Source organism: Echinops telfairi, unplaced genomic scaffold, assembly GCF_000313985.2.
Source record: "Echinops telfairi isolate 266 unplaced genomic scaffold, ASM31398v2 ScPeMD7_44;HRSCAF=162, whole genome shotgun sequence".
NCBI lineage: Eukaryota > Metazoa > Chordata > Mammalia > Afrosoricida > Tenrecidae > Echinops > Echinops telfairi.
In genome coordinates, this window is record NW_022103942.1 from 13655487 (window position 1) to 13675122 (window position 19636).

The following is a 19636-nucleotide window of genomic DNA, read 5'->3' on the forward strand; positions in this document are numbered from 1 at the left end:
TGACAAGAGGGATATACTGAAGATAAAGCACCTGTGTACAACGAACAAATTCACTAAGTGAGTAATAAGGGCGCACATGGACAGGAAAAACATCTTTAGCAATGACACATCAGACAAATACCTTATTACTAAAATCAACAATACCCTGCTAGCTTACAAAAATAAAAAAAAAAAACTAATTTCCCAGTGAGGCAGTGGGCAAAGGACCCGAAGAGAAGTTTCACAAGGGCAGAAATCCAAATGGCCAATAAACATATAAGAAACTGTTCCTGATTATAAACCATAAGAGGAATGCAAATTAAAACAACCCTGAGATACAACCTAACACTCTCAAAGATAGCCCAATTCAAAAAACCAGAAAGTAACAAGTGTTGGAGGGCCTGTGGGAAGATAGGAACTCTCATCCACTGCTGGTGGACCTGTAAGTATGTATGACCACTATGGAAATCAATTTAGTGCTATCTAAAATGGATGGACATTACAGTACCGTATGACCCCACAACCCCCCTACTGGGAAAATACCTAGAAGAGGCAAAAAACAAACCACGACCAGACATCTGTGCTACAATGTTCATCGCTGCACAGTTCACAGTTGCAAGGAGTTGGAAATGACTCAAATTTCCATCAAGGGATGAATGGATTAAAAAACTGTGGTACATACATACAATGTTGTACTATGCATCACTAAAAAGCAATGATGAACGCATGAAGCATATCGCTGCATGGGAAGAACTGGAGGAAATTATGCTAAGCGAAGTAAGCCAAGCACAAAGGACAAGTACAACATGAGTCCACTGAGGTAAGCTTAAAAATGCAAAAGGGTCATAGGGGAAAAGCTACTGTATGCATACATTCCTGGATTGAGGTCCAGGTACTATGGCAACGGCAAGACCCAACCCTGGGATACATATGGCAGCCAATTAAAAAGTTGGTGGAAAGAATGAAAAAAAGAAAAAGACATGGATAGCGGGGGAAGATGGCACTAACCCACCCAAGGGGAGGGTATTGTTTAAATCTCCACAGGAGAGGGTGAGAGGGACCAGACTTCAACTGGGTGCTCCAAGACATGAATGCGACATACCGTCATGAAGCAGGGAACCAATAGAACGGTCTGTGGGGCCGGCCCCAATCCCAACTACATGGACACCCTCCACCCAGAAAAATGCACTTCAGAGGACAGTGTTGAAGCTACAGCTCAGGGAGAGGGGCCTGTCTGATCAGAGCACATAGGAGGAAACTAAGAGGGAAGGAGAGAGAATGGAACACATTCTGGTCCACCAAACCCAAGGACAATATTCCTGATCAGAGCAACCAATGCGCAGAGAGGATCATAGGCCCTGCCACACCATGAGACATGAAGTCCCTCTCTGACCCACAGCACTATGGGGGACAACACTGGAAGTACAGTGCGGGAATTGTGCCCGATCTGACCCCACCACACTGGGGTGAAACTCTAAGGGTGGGTAACAGAGCAACAGGGAGCAAAGCAATGAAGTACCTAGGGAATATCCAAAATAGACTTTGGGGCCGGGGTGTGGCACTTCATCAGACTGTACTGGAAAACACTACTAAAGTCAACAAACAGACTTGGAACTATTTATAAACTTTTCTTTTTTTGTGTCATTGTTTTTTTCTTGTTGTTGTTATTTTGTTTTCTTTTGGTGCATTGTTTTGCTTTGTCTTGTTTTTATGCTTATTGTCTCTGCATATCTATCTAGATAAGATAGGCGGGATAAACAATCCAGAGAAGAAAACAATGGGACTCCCAGTTCCAGGATGCCATGGGCGAGGGGGAGGCAGGGGAAAAGAAGGGTGTGTCAGCCAACCCAGGGACAAGGAAACAGCAAGTGATCTAAAATTGATGGCAAGGAGGGTATAGGATGCCTGGTGGGGCATGATCAAAGGCAATGTAGCCGAAAGAAATTACTGAAACCCATATGAAGGCCAAACATGATAGTGAGACAAGAGGAAAGTAAAAGGAAATAGAGGAAGAACTAGGAGCCAAAGGACATTTATAAAGGTTTAAACGCAGGCATGTACATATGTAAATATACTTATATATAATGATAGGGAAATAGATCTATGTACATATATTTATATATTAAGTATTAAGGTAGCAGACGGACATTGGACCTCTACTCACGTATTCCCTCAACACAGGAACACGTTGTTCTAATGACGTGGCATTCCGTGATACTCACCTTCCCGACATGAGCACTGAAAACAAAATGGGTGCATAAGCAAATAGGGTGAACAAAGCTGTTGGTGCCTAGCTATCAAACATGTAATGTCTGGGGTCTTAAAGGATTGAAGCGGCCATCTAGCTGAGAAGCAACAAGGTCCACATGGAAGAAGCACAGCAGTCTTTGTGTTGATGAGGTGTCAATGGGATAAGGTATGAGGGATCAAGACCGAGAACAAAAAATCATATCAATATGAGTGAGGGGGAGTGTGGAGTGGAGACCCATAGCCCATCTGTAGACAACTGGACATCCCTTTACAGAAGGGTCACAAGGAGGAGACGAACCAGTCAGGGTGCCATATAGCACTGATGAAATATTCAACTTTCCTCTAGTTCTTTAATGTTTTCTCCCCCTCACTATCATGTCCCCAATTCTACTTTACAAACCCAGCTAGACCAGAGGATGTACATGGGTACAGATAAGAGCTGGAAACACAGGGAATCTAAAACAGATAAACTCCTCAGGACCAATAATGAGAGTAGCAATACCAGGAGGGTAAGGGGAAGGTGGAGGAGAAAAGGGGAACTGATCACAATGTTCTACATATAACCCCATCCCAGGGTGATGGACAAGAGAGCAGTGGGTGAAGGGAGACAACAGACAGTGTAAGACATTAAAAAAAATAATTTATAAATTGTCAAGGGTTCGTGAAGGAGGGAGGGGAAAAATGAGGTGCTCAGACCAAGGGCTCAAGTAGAAAGAAAATGATGATTGCCACATATGTACAAATATGCTTGACACAATTGATGTATGTATGAATTGTGTTACGAGCTGTATGAGACCCCAATAAAATGATTTCATATATATATTGCAATCAAGGTGTTGACCAAGACCATGTTCTCATCCAAAGGCTCAATTGGGTAATGATATAATTCTAGGATATCTCATTATTGACAACATTCAGTTCCTTGCAGACTGCCAGAGTGTGAATCTTAATATGTCTATGTTAGCAAGCATATGTCCTTAGTTCCTTAAAATGTATCCTTCTCAATTGTGAATCTCATAACATGACAACTTGCTTTTTCACATCCAACAAGTGAGAGTTTCCTAGTAAAAATTGAAGTTGTAATTGCATAATCACATACCACATGCTATTGGTTAAAAACAGGTCACATTTACTGCCAGCACTCAAGAAAAAGGAATTACACAAAATAATATGGTATGTGGGTTCCACATTAAAATCTGCCCGCCATATCTGATAACTTGCTAGAAAAAAAATTTTCTGGCCCTTATCATTAGCTTTCTGAGTCAAAAATCCTAGGTTTAAGTTTCACCTATTTGTATTTTAACACGCGCATCAAGCAATTAGAATGCAATCTAGTGTTAGGAACCACTGAAATCACCCTTTCTACTGAATTGAAATTTTAACCTTGTCACATATGTGGCATGTAATTGCTAGCTGTCTATCAATATCTGTTCCCTTCTTTCATAATGGCATAATTCCTTTTCAACTTTCAATTGAGTATATATTGCCTTTAGAAACCTTCCATTTGGAGGGTTTTTTTTAAATCATTTTATTGGGGGCTCGTACAACTCATCACTATTCATACATACATTCATTGTGTCAAGCAGATTTGTACATTTGTTGCCATCATCATTCTCAAAACTTTTTCTTTCTACTTGAGCCCTTAGTATCAGCTCCTCATTTTCCCCTTCCCTCCCTACCAAACTCTTGATAATTTATAAATTGTTATTAGTTTTTCATGTCTTACACTGTCCAATGTGTCCCTTCACACACTTTTCTGTTGTCTGTCCCCCAGGGAGGGGTTATATGTAGATCATTGTGATCAGTTCTCTCTTTCTCCTTCACCTTCCCCTTATCCTCCTGGTATTGCTACTTTCATTATTGGTCCTGAGAAATTAATCTGTCCTGGATTCCCTGTGTTTCCAACCATTATCTGTACCAGTGTACATCCTCTGGTCTAGCAAGATTTGTAAAGTAGAATTGGGGTTATGATAGTGGAGTGGGGGAGGAAGCATTATAGAATTTGAGGAAAGCTGTATGTTTCATTGGTGCTATACTGCACCCTGACTGGCTCATCTCCTCCCCGCAACCCTTCTGTAATGGGATGTCCAGTTGCCTACAGATGGGCTTTGGGTCTCCACTTGACACTCCCCCTTATTCACAATGCTAGGAATTTTTGTTCTTTGATGCCTGATACCTGATCCTATTGACATCTTGTGATCACATAGGTTGGTGTGCTTTGTCCATGTGGACTTTGTTGCTTCTCAGCTAGATGGACACCTTTTTATCTTAAAGCCTTTAAGACTATAGACGCTATATTTTTTGATAGGTGGGCACCATCAGCTTACTTCACCACATTTGCTTACGCACTCCCTTTGTCTTTGGTGATAGGATCACCATTTCGAGGAGTTTATCTTGCACTAGGGGTTAGTGGGTGAGTAAAATCTGGATTAATGGAAGTAGTATATGTTACTTAGTAGACACTAATCTTCAGTTATGCAAAAACATAAATAACAATGGTAAAGGCACAAGGTGAAGTACATCATTATCCCTCACACAGTGGATTGTCATACAAGCCACAAAAGATTACTTCTAGATTTATGAGAGTAATAAAGAAATCTTTGTTATAAGCTACTGTTATTTTGAGTCTCCTGCATCTAAATTTAGTTTAAATCAACATCATGTGTGTATTTGTCTCCATATCTAGATACTCTAATATTTTCCTTTCAATGATGTATTCTTCTATTTATGTCACAAAGTCATGCCATTTTGAATACAATGTACCATGAGCTTTAGCATCTGGTGACATAAATGTCCTTTTACTATTCTTTTACAAAATTACTTAGTTGACCTTTAAAATAATTTTATGCAGAATCTCAAATTAATAATTCATTGGGGTGTAGACTTCATACATCAAATAAATGAATTAATTTATGAGGTATTGACATTTTGATGGTATTATGCTTTTCCATCTAGGTACATGACATGTGTCTCTACTTAGATTTAGTATTTGGTTTTATGTTCTTCTTTGAAATTTATAGTTTTAGTTATATAAATCTTAAACTATTTCTATTACCTTTGTTGTAAAGCATCTTATTATACAATAATTAGTATGAATAATACATTTTTAGTTTTCCATTTTTAATTGAGTAGTATTTATAAAAACTGTAGCCTTTTTTCAATTTCAAACATGACATTTTCCTATCAACTCTAATAGTATTTAGAAGTCTTGATTTCAATATTAAATATCCTTTGATGTTGGTTTTCATTGCTGGGTTTTCTTAAAAATATTTTAATCATATTTGGTTGTTGTTAGTTCCTATTGAGCCAGCTCTACTCATAAAAACTTTATGCATGCATTGTGTTTATCAGAATTTATATTTTTAAGTCCTTTGAATCCATTGTGGCTATTGTGTCAACACATCTCATAAAGGGAAGTCCTTTCATAGACTGTACTAAATATAATATCAATTTATAGATATCAGACTTACTTGATGAATCCACCAAAACAGTTGACTTTATTAGGTAGTGAGTCAATTATGACTCATAAGTACATTATATGCATCAGAAGAAAACAAACATTTCTCAGTCCTGTGCCATCCTCCAAATTGTTGACAATGTTGTAACCACTTTGTCAATCACATATTATTGGGGAACTTTGTTTCTTCTGCCCATCTTCTCTTTTACCACGCATGATATCCTTCTCCAGGACATAGTCACTTTTGAAAATATGCCCTTAAGAGAAAGTCTCCCCGTCTTTGCTTTTTTTCTGTCTCGATCATTTTATTAGGGGCTCATACAACTCTTATCACAATCCATACATACATCAATTGTGTAAAGCACATTTGTACACTCATTGCCCTCATCATTCTCAAAACATTTCCTCTCCACTTAAGCCCCTGGCATTAGGTCCTCATTTTCCCCTCCCTCCCCCCTCCCCTCTCCCTCATTAGCCCTTGATAATTTATAAATTATTGTTTTGTCATATCTTGCCCTGTCCGATGTCTCCCTTCACCCACTTTTCTGTTGTCCGTCCCCCAGGGAGGAGGTCACATATAGTTCCTTATAATCGGTTCCCTCTTTCCAACCCACTCTCCCTCTACCCTCCCAGTATCACCATTACACCACTGGTCTTGAAGGGATCATCTGCCCCTGATTCCCTGTGTTTCCAGTTCCTAGCTGTACCAGTGTACATCCTCTGGTCTAGCCAGACTTGCAAGGTAGAATTCGGATCATGATAGTGGGGGCGGAGAGGAAGCATTTAGGAACTAGAGGAAAGTTGTATTTTTCATCGTTGCTACACCGCTCCCTGACTGGCTTGTCTCCTCCACGAGACTCCTCTGCAAGGGGATCTCCAGTGGCCTACAAATGGGCTTTGGGTCTCCACCGTCTTTGCATTTAAGAAGCATTCTGGCTGTACTTCTTTAAACCAGAAAGTTTTGTTTTTCTGGCAGCCCATGGTATAATGAATACTCTGCCAAGAGTATAATCCAAAGGCATCAATTATTCAACAGCCTTGTTTGTTCATTGTCCAGCTTTCACATGCATAAGAGGCAATTACATCTGAAGAACCCTAATCTTCTAAATGACATCTTTGCTTTCTGATGTCTTAAAGATATCTTTTTTCCCCAGCAAATTACTTTTTCCAGCTTCTTCCATGGATGTTAAATGTATATCCAATTAAAACATAAGATCCTTAACAAATTCAATATCCTTATAATGATATTGCTTATTGGTCCAGTTGTGAGAAATTTTGTTTTCTTTATATCGAGGTATAATCCATATTGAGAGTTGGAGTCTTTGATCTTCACCATTGAGTTAAGTAAAGTTTATTTTCAGCCGTCAAGATTGTGTCATCTGTATACCACAGGTTGTTAATGAGTATTTCTCCAATTCTGGTGTCATGTTGTACATAGTTCATATAATCCAGTTACTTTTACATTTTTAATTCAGAATAAAAGCTGAATAAGTGTCATGAAGGAAAAAACTAGCACACACATCTTTACCAAGTGCAATATCACTTTCTTCTGTTCAAATAAATATGTACAGCTCCAGCATAAGCACAATCAATTGTTCTGGAATTCTCATTCTTTGCACTGTTACCCATAACTTTTTAGATGAATGCCTTTGTACAGTCAATGAAACACAAGTAAGCATCTTCCTGCTATTTTCTATTTTCAGCCAAGATCCATCTGACATCAAGAGTGATACCCCTTGATCTATGTCCTTTTCTAAATCCAGCTTGAATTTCTGGAAATTCCCTGTTGATGTACTGCTGCAACCATTTAATTACCTTTATCAAAGTTATTTTAGAAGAATGGAGGCAAAATAAAGACCTTTTTTATATAATCAAAAACAAGACATTTTGTTACTGGCAGATTTATCTTCCATCAAATACTAAGGGATGTCTTCAGTCTGAAAGCAAGTGATCTGAACTAGTAATTTAGATCTACATGAAAACACAGAGTATTAGTAAACATAATTAGGCAGGTAATTTAAAAAGACAGTTTGATTGCATATTTCTTGTCTTAATGTATTTGAAAAATAATTTGTGTTAAAACTAGGTATTTTTGCACTTTAAAGTTATAACATATAGAAATGTTATATATTTTAAAATAACAGCATTAAGCAGATGAGGGGGAGCAAACCTGTATAAAAGTAATGTTATTTATTAAATTGTGTTCCCTCAAATTATGTGTTGTAAATCCTAACTGTGATTCCTTTCCCCATCATTTCACTAGAAATATGATTTTTGTTCTGTCAGTAAGATAATATTAGTCGAGGGTATGTCTTAAGTCAGACCCTTTTGAGATAGAAAAGGGCATACTTTGGCACTGGAAAGCTAAATGATCAGCAGCCAAACAAGGTCAACCATTCTATGAGACCAGGAGCTCCAAGGATGGAGTTTTTCCCAGAGGCAACAGGAAGTGACCCTTTCCCTGGAGTAAGTGTGCTTAATTTAGTATAGAGTCACTGAGTGAGAATTCACTCAATGACTTTGAATTTTTTTTTGTATTTTTGCTTTTAGACTCTTACCCTGTGAGAAAATACATTTCTGTTCTTTAAATTCACCCACTTGTGGTATTTTTGTTACAACAGCACTAGAAAACTCAGGTAAGGAAGTTTTACCCCACAATAACTCAAAACCACAGAAACAAATAGAACCAGAATAGTAAATAAGACTCAGTGTGAAAGGAAAGGGTGTCAAAAATATGTGGTTGAGGAAAAAACTATTGCTACAAAATTATAATCCACCCACTGCCATAGAACCATTTCCACTCCTAGCAACCCTATGGGACAGAGTATAAACGCACGTTTGGGTTTTGAGACTGTAAATCTTTATGGAACAGATAGCCACAAAATTACAAAAAATGTTATTAAACAAAAATGTCAACACTTGAAACGGTTATTTCTGGACATAGCTTCAATGTCTTCTGAAAACTTGTGAAGGATATTTTTCCATCTCTTTAACCTTTCCCTGAAAAATTCTGTACTGTTCCATCTAAAGCTTGTTAAATGATAGCTTTGGCATCCTTAAGAGACACAAATTGTGTTTCTTTTCAATATTCTTTGCATTTGGGGAACAAACAAAAAATGTCTGAAGGGGCAAGATCAGCACTACCGGATGGATGGGGTATAGTTTCGCAATAAAATTATCCTAAGTTAGCCCTCCTTACCCTCAAAGAATGACTAAATACATTGTCCTGATTGGAAAAAAATCATCATGGGTACTATTTTCCTGGCTTTTATTTCAACAATGTGATTTTCAATTATCTTAAATATCCTTCCTAATAAGCCTCCAGTGTCCTTTGAGTGAATTTATCAAGATGTCCTTAAAATTTTTTTATTCAGTTTATTATTCTTTTTGCTTTAAAAAAAATAAATCAATTTATTGGAGGCTGTTACAGCTCTTCTAACAATCAATACATCAAATGTATCAAGCACATTTGTACATATGTTCCCATCATCATTTCCAAAACATTTTCTTTCTACTTGAGCTCTAGGTACCAGTTTCTCTTTTCCCCCCTCCCTTCCCCACCCTCCCACATCATGAACCCTTGATAATTTATAAATTATTTTTATTTTCTTATTTTACACCATACACTGTATCCCTTCACTTACATTTCTGTTGTTTGCCCCCCTGGGGAGTGGGGGTGGTATGTCTATCTTTGTAATCAGTTTCCTCTTTCTCCCCCTTTTCCTCCTGTGCTCCCTCTACCCCCATGGAATTGCTACTCTCAATATTGGTCCTGAGGGGTTTATCTGTGTGTGGAGAACTATAGCAGTGTACATGCTCAGGTCTCGCTGGATTTGTTAGAACTCATAATAGTGGGTGGGTGAGGGGAAAGCATTAAAGAAGTAGAGGAATGTTGTGTGTTTCATTAGTGCTATACTGCACCCTGGCTGGCTTGTTCCTTCCTTGTGACCCTTCTGTGAGGGGATATCCAATTGTCTACAGATGGGCTTTGGGTCTCCATTCTGACTCCCCTCGTTTGCATCAAAATGATTGTTTATTTTGGGTCTTCTGATGCCTGATAGCTGATCCCATGGACGCCTTTTGTTCACATGGGTTAGTGTGCCTCTTCCATGTGGGCTTTGTTGCTTTGCTGCTAGATAGCTGCTTCTTTTACTCCAAGCATTTAAAACCCCAGACACTATATCTTTTGATAGCTGGGCATCATCAGCTTTCTTCACCACATTAGTTTATGCACCCATTTTCACTTCAACAATTATGTCAAGAAGTGAGCATCACAGAATGCCAGGTTATTAGAGCAAAGTATTTTTGTGATAAGGGAGTACTTGAGTAGAGGCCCAATGTTGGTCTGCTACCTTAATACTTAACCTATAAATATATATACATAGACCTATCTCCCCATTGTTTTATATATATATTTACATATGCACATGTCTATATTTAGATCTCAATGAATGTCCTTTGCCTCATAGTTCTTTCCTGTATTTCTTTTTACTTTCCTCCTGCTCCACTATCATGCTTAACATTCATTCGACTCTCAGTAATTCTTTTCAGCTACATTGCACTTGATAAAACCCTCCAGGCATTCTATGCCCTCGTCGCCATCAGTTTTAGATCTCTTGTTGCTCCCTTTTCCATAAGTCTGTTGGCTTCCCCGTCCCTTCCCCCCACCTCCTCCTCTCCCCTTTTCCCCAGGAGCCATTGTTCCCATTGTTTTCTCCTTGGGATTGTTTATCCTGCCTATCTTATACAGATAGACATGAGAATGAAAGACAGAAAGAAAGAAAGAAAGAAAGAAAGAAAGAAAGAAAGAAAGAAAGAAAGAAAGAAAGAAAGAAAATGCCCTATGAATAGTTCCACGTCTGTCTGTCTGATGACCCTTATGAATGTTTTCCAGTTGGGTCTGAAGCAGTGCCAAGCCCTGCTGCCTGTGTCCGAAGTCTATTTTCAGAATTCTTCAGGGACTTGGTTGCTTTGCTTCTTTTGCTGCTCTGTTGTACTCCCTTTGTGTTACATCCTGGTGTGTTTGGGTCAGATTGTGCATAATTCCCGTACAGTACTGTCCCCCATAGCACTGTGAGTCAGTAAAGGGAACATCATGTCTCTCGGTGCGGACGACCCTACAGTCCTCTCTGTGCAATTGCTACTTGAACTGGAATGTCGTTCTTGAAGCTTGGTGCTCCAGGATGTTGCTTCTCTCTCTCTCTCTCTCTCTCTCTCTCTCTCTCTCTCTCTCTCTCTCTCACTATTCTCTTTGGAATCTTAGAGAGCAGTCACCATAACCTTCTGAGCTGTCTTCTCTAACATGAATTTAAATAGTACAGCACAGTCGTTTGGAAGCCACAGCTTAGACTGAACTTGTTTCTGTTGTTGTTTTTTAAGACATCTTAAGGAGATTAAGGATCCCTGTTGGAATATGGACTACATACTGAGCTACTAAAGTCAATGGTTCAATTCCAAAAGATGTTCAGAAGGAGAATTATTTGACTGTTTGGTCTTTCAAAGATTTAAAGTCTCTAAAACCCAAAGGAGCTATTCTGCCCTATAGGATCACTATGTATCAAACTAGACTTGGTAACAATGAATTTTATTTATTTATTTATTCATTTTTGAAAGGATGAGACTAAGATAAGTGCATTACTGAAAAAACATGTCTAAAGTCATTCACTTATCAAAGAGATATACTTAAACAAGTTATATTGATAATTTCTTCTGGTCTAGTGACCTATTAATCCTTTGGACTAATTGTTTCATGGAGTCTTTAAGTTTCTTTTCTATGCTCATGATGGAGAGAAACCAATAGTTGCACCTTGTATGGCTGCTCTCAGATTTTAAGACCCCAGTCACTACTCATTGAAATTGGATGAAGAATATTGTCTTTGTGGACTAGTTAATAAGAAATAACCTTTGTATAACACAAGATGATGGTTCTGAGCCACTAAGCCCAATGTTCCTTTATAGCAAGATGTTTGTTCATGGCTAAAAAGAATGTCAAAATTTTGCCACCTGTATGCATTAACACATTCATAGGTATATTTGCAGCACAAATAAATACATATGTAAAAATATTTTTTTTCAGACCTATATATATTTCTGCATCTTGTCTCATTTATGGTTGTATAGTTTGCATGACTATCAATGTATCGACTCATATTGTTGATAAAACATATTATTCAGATGTACTGGTAATTATTGGTGATTGAAGTGCATAGTTGTGAACAAAGAGGTAGGAACAGTAGTTGGAAAATATGGTCTTGGTGAAAAAAAAACAAGATACAGAGAGAATGATACATTTTTGCAAGACCACCAACTTGTACACAGTCAATATCAGTTTTGAACAAGACAAACCAAGATTATACACATTGACTTCTCCAGATGCAATATACAGAAATCAAGTTGACTACATCTGTGGGAAAACATGATGGAGAAGCTCAACATCAACATCAGCAGCTAAAACAAGGCCTGGGGCTAAGAATGGAACAGATTGCAAATGGTTCATATGCAAGTTCAGATTGAAACTGAAGATCATTTAAACAAGTCCAAAAGATATGAGAGATCACCTTATGTTTATACCATCTATAGTTCTAGAACACCTGAATAACAGATTTAATATATTGAACACTAATTATAGAAGACTTGATGAGCTGTGGGAAAACATCAAGAAAGCAAAAGGTCATTATAATATAGGAAAACAAGAAGATCCGTGTGGATGTCAAAACGAAACTTACTCTTAACCATAAAATAGCTAAGGCACATGGAAGAAATGATAAAGTCAATAACCTGAACAGAGCAGATCAAGAAAACAAAGTAAAATATTATAATGAAATGTGCAAAGACCTAGAGTCAGAAAACCCAAAAGAATGTATACACTGTACATATCTTAAGCTGAAAGAACACGAGAAAAAAAAACTGAAGTCTGGAGTTGCAAAATGGAAAGATTCTATGGGCAAAATCGCTTGCTTGTGAAAAATCAACAATTTCAGCTTTCAGTATGGATTACAACTCAGTGCAAAGAAGGCCAAAATCCTTACAACTGGAACAATAGATTACTTCATAATAAATGGAGTATAGAGTGAAGTTGTCAAGGACTTCATCTTGCTTATATCCAAAATCAAGGCTCAAGGAAGCAATAGTCAGGAGAACAAAACACACTTTGTATTAAGTAAATCTGCTGTTCAAGACCTCTTTAGAATGTTGCTTTGAGAACTAAGGTGCAGCTGACACGAGCCAAGGTATGTTCAATTCCCTCACATGCATGTGAAAGTAAGTTACTGAATAAAGAAGATTGAAGAAGAACTGAGGCATTTGAATTGTGGTACAGGAGAAGAATTTTGAAAATATCATGTACTGCAAAACGACAAACTGTTCTGTCTTAGAGGAAGTCCAGCCAGAGTGCTTCTTAGAGGCAAGGAAGGAGAGATTTCACTTAACATACGTTGCACATATTGTGAGCACAGACCAGTTCTGGGAAAAGATCATCATATTTGGTAAACTAGAGGGGCAGTGAAACACGAAAAACATTCAATGGGATGTATTAACACATTGGCTGCAGTAATGGGCTCAAGCATAGGAACAATTGTTGAGATGGGGCAGGAAATACAATATTTCTGTTATGCACATGGAAGTTATTTATCAGAACTCCTTGATGGCACCTAATGACAACAACAATGGGAAAATGTTGAATAATGTCAGAATCATTAAAAAAAAAGACGGAAAGAATATTAAGGGCTAAAGCAGAAGGCAAATGTTTTGAGAATGATGAGGGCAACAGATGTACATATGTGCTTGACACAATGGATGCGTGTATGGACTGTGATAAGAATTGTACAAGCCCCCAATAAAATAATTTTTAAAAAAAGAATACACAGAGTCATTGTACCAAAAAGGAGTAGTCAATATTCTGTCATTTCAAGAGGTACCATATGAGCAAGAACCAATGGTACGGAGGAAAGATGTTCAAGCTGCACTGAAAGCATTAGCCAAAAAGAAGGCTCTAGATTGGTGGAATGCCAATTGAAATGTTTCAACAAACTGATGAAGCACTAGAAGCACTTTATCTTCCACTATAGATAATTTGGAAGATAGCTACTTGGCGAGCTGACTGGAAAAGATCCATATTTGTGCTCATTCCAAAGAATGATGACTCAACAGAATGATCAAATTATAGAAAAATATAATTAATCTCACATGTAATTGACATTTTGATGAAGATCAACCAACAATGGTTGCCTCAGTACATTGGCAGAGAACTTCCAGGAGTTAAGGCTAGATTCAGAAGAGGACATGAAACAAAGGATTTTCTTGATTATGCCATGTACATCTTGGCTCAAAACAGAACAGCACAAAGATCTTTGTGTGTGAGTGTGTGTGGTATGTGCATGTGTGTTTACCAAGATAAAGGTGTGTGATAAACATCAAATACTGCCACAGGCATGGCCTAAAGGAGTGGTTCTCCAAGGCTGGACTGGCCTTTTTTTAGTATACATATAAATAATTTTATTGGGGCTATTACAACTCTTATAATAATCCATGCATCAATTGTATTAAGCACATTTGTACATATGTTGCTATCATTTCCAAACATATTTTTTCTACTGGAGCCCTTGGTATCAGTTCTTCTTTTTTTCCTCCCCCCACTCCCTCCACCATGCTCACACTCTCATGATCCCTTGATAAATTATAAATTATTATTTTCATATATACACTGTCCACTGTCTCCTTTCACCCACATTTCTGTTATTCATCATCTTGGAGGGCGGTTATACATAGACCATTGTGCTCGGTTTCCCCCTTTCTCCCCCTTCTCCCTCCACCTTCCCCCTACCCTCATGGTATCCTATTATTGTTTCTCAGGGGTTTATCTGTCCCAGATTCCATGAGTCAAGAGCTCTTATCTGTACCAGTGTACATCCTTAGGTCCAACTAGATTTGCAAGGTTGAACTGGGGCCATGATAGGTGGGGGTGGGGGAAGGATTAAAGAACTAGAGAAATGTTGTGTGTTTCATTGATGCTATACTGCACACTGACTGACTCGATCTTTCTTTGTGACCCTTCTGTGAGGGGATGTCCAATTGTCTACAGATGGGCTTTGGGTCTCCTCTCTGCCCTCCCTCTGATTCACATAGATGTGATTTTTTTGTTCTGGGTCTTTGATGCCTGACACCTGATCCCATCGACACCGAATGATCACACAGACTGGTGTGCTTCACCCATGTGGGCTTTGTTGCTTCTCTGCTAGATGGCCAGTTGTTCATCTTCAAACTTTTAAGACCCCAGGCACTATATCTATTGACAGCCAGAGACCATCAACTTTCTTCACCACATTTGCTTATGCACCCATTTTGTCTTCCGCAATCGTGTATGGAGTGAAGGTGAGCATCACAGAATGCCGGGTTATTAGAACAAAGTGTTCTTGCATTGAGTAAGTACTTGAATAGAGGCTCAATGTCCTTCAGCTGCCTTAATACTTAACATATAGTGTAAGTAACATAGATATGCCTGTATTTAAACTTCTATAAATATCCTTTGCTTCCTAGTTCTTTCCTCTATTTCCTGTTGCTCTCCTCTTGTCCCACTAGATTGTTAGGCCTTCATTTGGGCTTTAGTAATTCCTCTTGGCTACATTGCCCTTGATCCAGCCCCATCAGGCATCCTACACCCTCCTTGCCATCAATTTTAGATCACTGGTTGTTCCCTTGTCCCTGGTTTTGTTGGCACCCCCTTTCCTTTCCCTTGCTTCCCCCTCTCCTGTGTCCCCCAGAACCATCTGTCCCATTGTCTTCTCTTCCAGGTTGTTTATCCTGCCTATCTTATCTAGATAGACTTGCAGAAATGATAATAAGCACAAAAACAAGACAAAGCAAAACAAAACATGAAAAGCAAACAAAGACAACAACAAAACCAACAATATTCATGGTATTTTCTATTGCCTCATATTCATGTGAAAGTTGGGCATTGAATAAGTAAGACCAAAGTAGAATTGAGGCATTTTAGTGGTGGTGCTTTAGAACAATATTGAAACTATCATGGCCTGCCTGTTGTCAGGGAGACTAGTCCCTGGAGAATGACATCATGCTTGCTAAAGTAGAGGGACAGAAAAAAAAAGAAAGATCCCCAACAAGATGGATCAACACAGTGACTGCAATAATGAGCTCACACATAGGAACCATTGTGAGGATGACACAGGACAAGGCAGTCTTTTATTCTGTTATGGATAGGGTTGCTATGATTACCATTTCTTTGGTATGTTTTTCACACCCTTTGATTTTTATTCTATTTTTGTCTTTTTGTGTAAGGTGTGTTTCTTGTAGACAGTATATGAATGGATATTTTTTCTTATTCATTCAGCTACTCTCATCTCTTGACTGGTAACTTTAATCCATTTGAACAGTCAATCAATGCTAACAAGAAGATAGAGAGGTGACCATTTTACGGTTATGGGTACGGATATTTGATTATTAGTGTTAATCTTAGAGCTTAAGAAATTCTATTTAAGTTGCTCTGATTTACTCATTGAAATATACAGCATGATAGTTGAGAAAAGTGAATTGATCATCCAAAACAGTGGAGAGTAAATAAACCAAAATTCTATGAATGTTGATTACCATTAAGGTCCACTTGAGATAACAGGGCATAAAGTTAAAATTCTGAAATTTAATTCAACAGAATCAACCATTTACATTTTGTTGATAATATTTCATTCTTTGGATTTCACAAAACTACTTGTGTGGTTTCCCCTATAAAAACAAACATGATAAAACTTATTAGGCAAAGCCATGCCTCACAAAGCTAGGTGACCAACCCATCTCTCATGCAGATTGGCACTCCTGTCAGTCCCATCTGGGCTCGATGCTCAGCGGCCCAGAATCCAAACTCAGTTCTGTGCCCACTCCATGGCCCAGCAATTTGGCTCCCCAGGAAGGCCTGCTGTGACCTTGGCACAGATTGGAACACAAGTCACGGCCCACACAGAGGGAAGAAGCCCCCTACACTCTCACTCTTTTTCTTTCATTTTTGTTTCATAGTTTTCTAAACATAATTCCCCTTTCTTCTTCATTCCTCCCACCCCACTCAAACTGAATTCTCTTTCTTCTTTTCCTGTAAAAAAAAGTATCTCTCTCTTGTAATTCTTCTCTCTTTTTGTTTCTCTTTCCTTTTCATTCCTCCTTATTACTTCAGTGTTGTGGTTTCTACTATTCCTTTCTGGCACCAGTGGACAGAGGAAACTACCCCACAAGACCCAGAATTCCTTCCTAAACAAGTAGTTGAACCAAATTACTCTATTGAAAGAAGTAAATCTCAGTCCACATTAAAAATATAGTAAGAGAAAAAGGAGGGACTAACATGTTTAAAATCAATAAGATTCAAATTAGCTTTCTGAAGAGGAAAGGCTCTAGGCATACTAGAACAAACAGTTTAGAAGAATGATGTTCAGGTAATTTCAATGAATGGAAAGAGCTTATAAGAAATCAATGGAAATAACTCTAAAAGGCCCGTGTTGGAGGCCTATTCCCAGCTCTCTTCCATGCCTTCCTCTAGTGCTGGGAGGGAGGGAGTGGGCATGGGGGTGATGAGAGCAGGTGGTTTGGTCACAGGGAGACCCATGGTGGGAGGCAGAGGCTTCGAAAAGAGGGGGAAAAGGAAGTTTGTCCTGTCCTGGATGAGTTTTTTGTCACGTAACCAATACCGGAGAAACAATGCTATAATGGTCCCAATTTAAAGGCTACTATATTTTCAAACTGGAGAATGGGACGGGTGATTTTAAAACTTCATCTCTGGAACCAAGAGGTCCTCCTAACCTTAATGTGGAATATATTACCTTTGAAGAAATGAAGGCAAAAACACTGAAAATTTGCACTGAATCCAACGGCTATTATTCAAGAGCTATGTTGAGTTAGTCTGGGTAGAATAGAGAAACAAATCCATAGATACTCAGTGTGTATAAAATAGAGTTTTATATAAAGGACAATTGTACATTAATGTAAAGCATTCCAACCCAGTCCAGTCCAAGCCCATAAGTCTTATATTAGCCCATATGTCCGATAGCAATCTATAAAGTCCTCCTCAGACTCATGAAACGCATGCTATAATGCTGAATGCAGGATGATCAATGGTCAGTGAGTAGAAAGTCTTTGGATCCAGTGGAGTTGGAAGCATCTCAGCATTGGCAGGGGTCTCCATGTGGCTTCTCCAGCACCTAGGACTGCATCAGGGTAGGTCCATGTGACTTCTCCCCAGGGATGTCTCCCAAGGAAACATCCTTGTCAGTAGTGAGTTTCCAAGGGAGTGAGCTGAGAGAAAGAAGTCCTTTGCCTCCAAGGAGGAAAAATAGGATTTCCTAGAATTCTCAGGAGAAGGCCATGTCCACACAGAGGCCTCATTGGCTATGACCCAATTGGCAGAGTAGACTCCACCCCTTCACTCTTAATCCTCTCCAGTCCCAAATTGACACCAGATTATGTAACTACCACATATGTGAATTGCTAACAGACCCAAGGAGAAACTATACAGGAGCAGACAAATTTCTCAAAGTAAGAAAGAATGTGATAGTTGTTAGCTTTGTTCATCATTCTTCAGAGAAAAAGTATTCTAATATTTTAATTTGAATGAGTGGTCTAAGATTTCCTGGGAGCTCAACAAGTTATACTGAAAGGTCTAATATAAATGGTCCTGGAATGCCCAGGCCACTTAATTGACCAAAGGTTTCTTTGTCAGCCCCCATGACATCAAATGGTTTGCTAAATAACACAGATAGCAAAGAGGCAAACTTACAGCAAAAGGGGGTAAAAAAATATAGTGAAACTCCTAAATATGAATCAGAAGGTGGTTCTGTGAGCCCTATGAAAAATAACCACCCAGATGAAGAGGTTGTGGAAGCTGAGGGACATGAGGTCAAAAGACTCAGCTTTGACAATGAACGTGAAGTAAGGGAGTCAACCAGCCAAACCACATCCAGTGAGGCTTCTCTAGCTCTGGTAGAAGAAATAGAAGTATCATCTCCTCTCTGAATAAAGATAAGGAAGGTAGTTGCACCAGAAAGCACTGTACAGAAGAGGAAGAAGACAATGATGAAGTATTTTACGACATCAAGAGAAATGGTCACAGAAAGAAAAAATCAAGCAAAAGAATCAAATGATGCTTTAACTGTTAAGGAAGAGACTTCTGAGGAAAATAATATAATAGAGAAATCTAGTTTGTCACATTATCTCTAATTTGAGAAATATTTACATTCTGAAGGTAGTGAATACACAGGCCTTCTAAGTAGTGGTTCTGACTGCATTGAATCAGGCTAATTGCTAGACATAATTTCCACTTAAACTTGAGCATCTCTCTGAGTCAACAATGAAGCCACAGAGGAACCTATGGAACAAGACTACCTATTTAAAGTATTTAGATGCAGTATGATACATGTAGTTCTAGGTTTACACTGTATAAAACGTTTATGTACTAAAGTAGACCTTTATGTTTTTTAGAGAAGCAGGCCATAAAATTAAGTACTTTATAGAATAAATCCTGAACGAATTGTAAATATCAGCACTGAATATCAGCCTCTCTGGGCTGATATTTTTTTCTTTTTCTTTTGGAGGTGGAGTGAGATGGTCTGGTCAAATCAGTTCTTTGAGTATAGAAAACAATTTTTTAAATTAGAATTAAACTTTTTAAACTTAAAGATAATAATTATAATTTTTGAGAACTTTCAAGAGATTATCACATTTAGTTAATACATAAGCAAGAAATTATTTTGTCTTGCCACTTTCTGACACTGGAAATCTTAAATTTGTGAAGAATCAGATTAAACACTGCAAGAAATCTGTTCAAACAAAAATTATTTTGTATACTTCTGAGGTGCCTGAGGAAAAAATTTCAGTATTTATGTAAAAAATGTACTTTAACTTGGAAATGGTGTTCGAACATTAGCTTACTATTTTGTAGAATTAATGCTTATGATGCTG

The 19636-nt window shown here is 38.3% G+C and overlaps 1 pseudogene; it reads left to right on the forward strand.

Annotated features, from left to right (window-relative positions):
• The first annotated feature begins 17310 nt into the window (after positions 1 to 17310).
• Positions 17311 to 19156, forward strand: LOC101641860 (annotated as a pseudogene).
• The last annotated feature ends 480 nt before the right edge of the window (positions 19157 to 19636 follow it).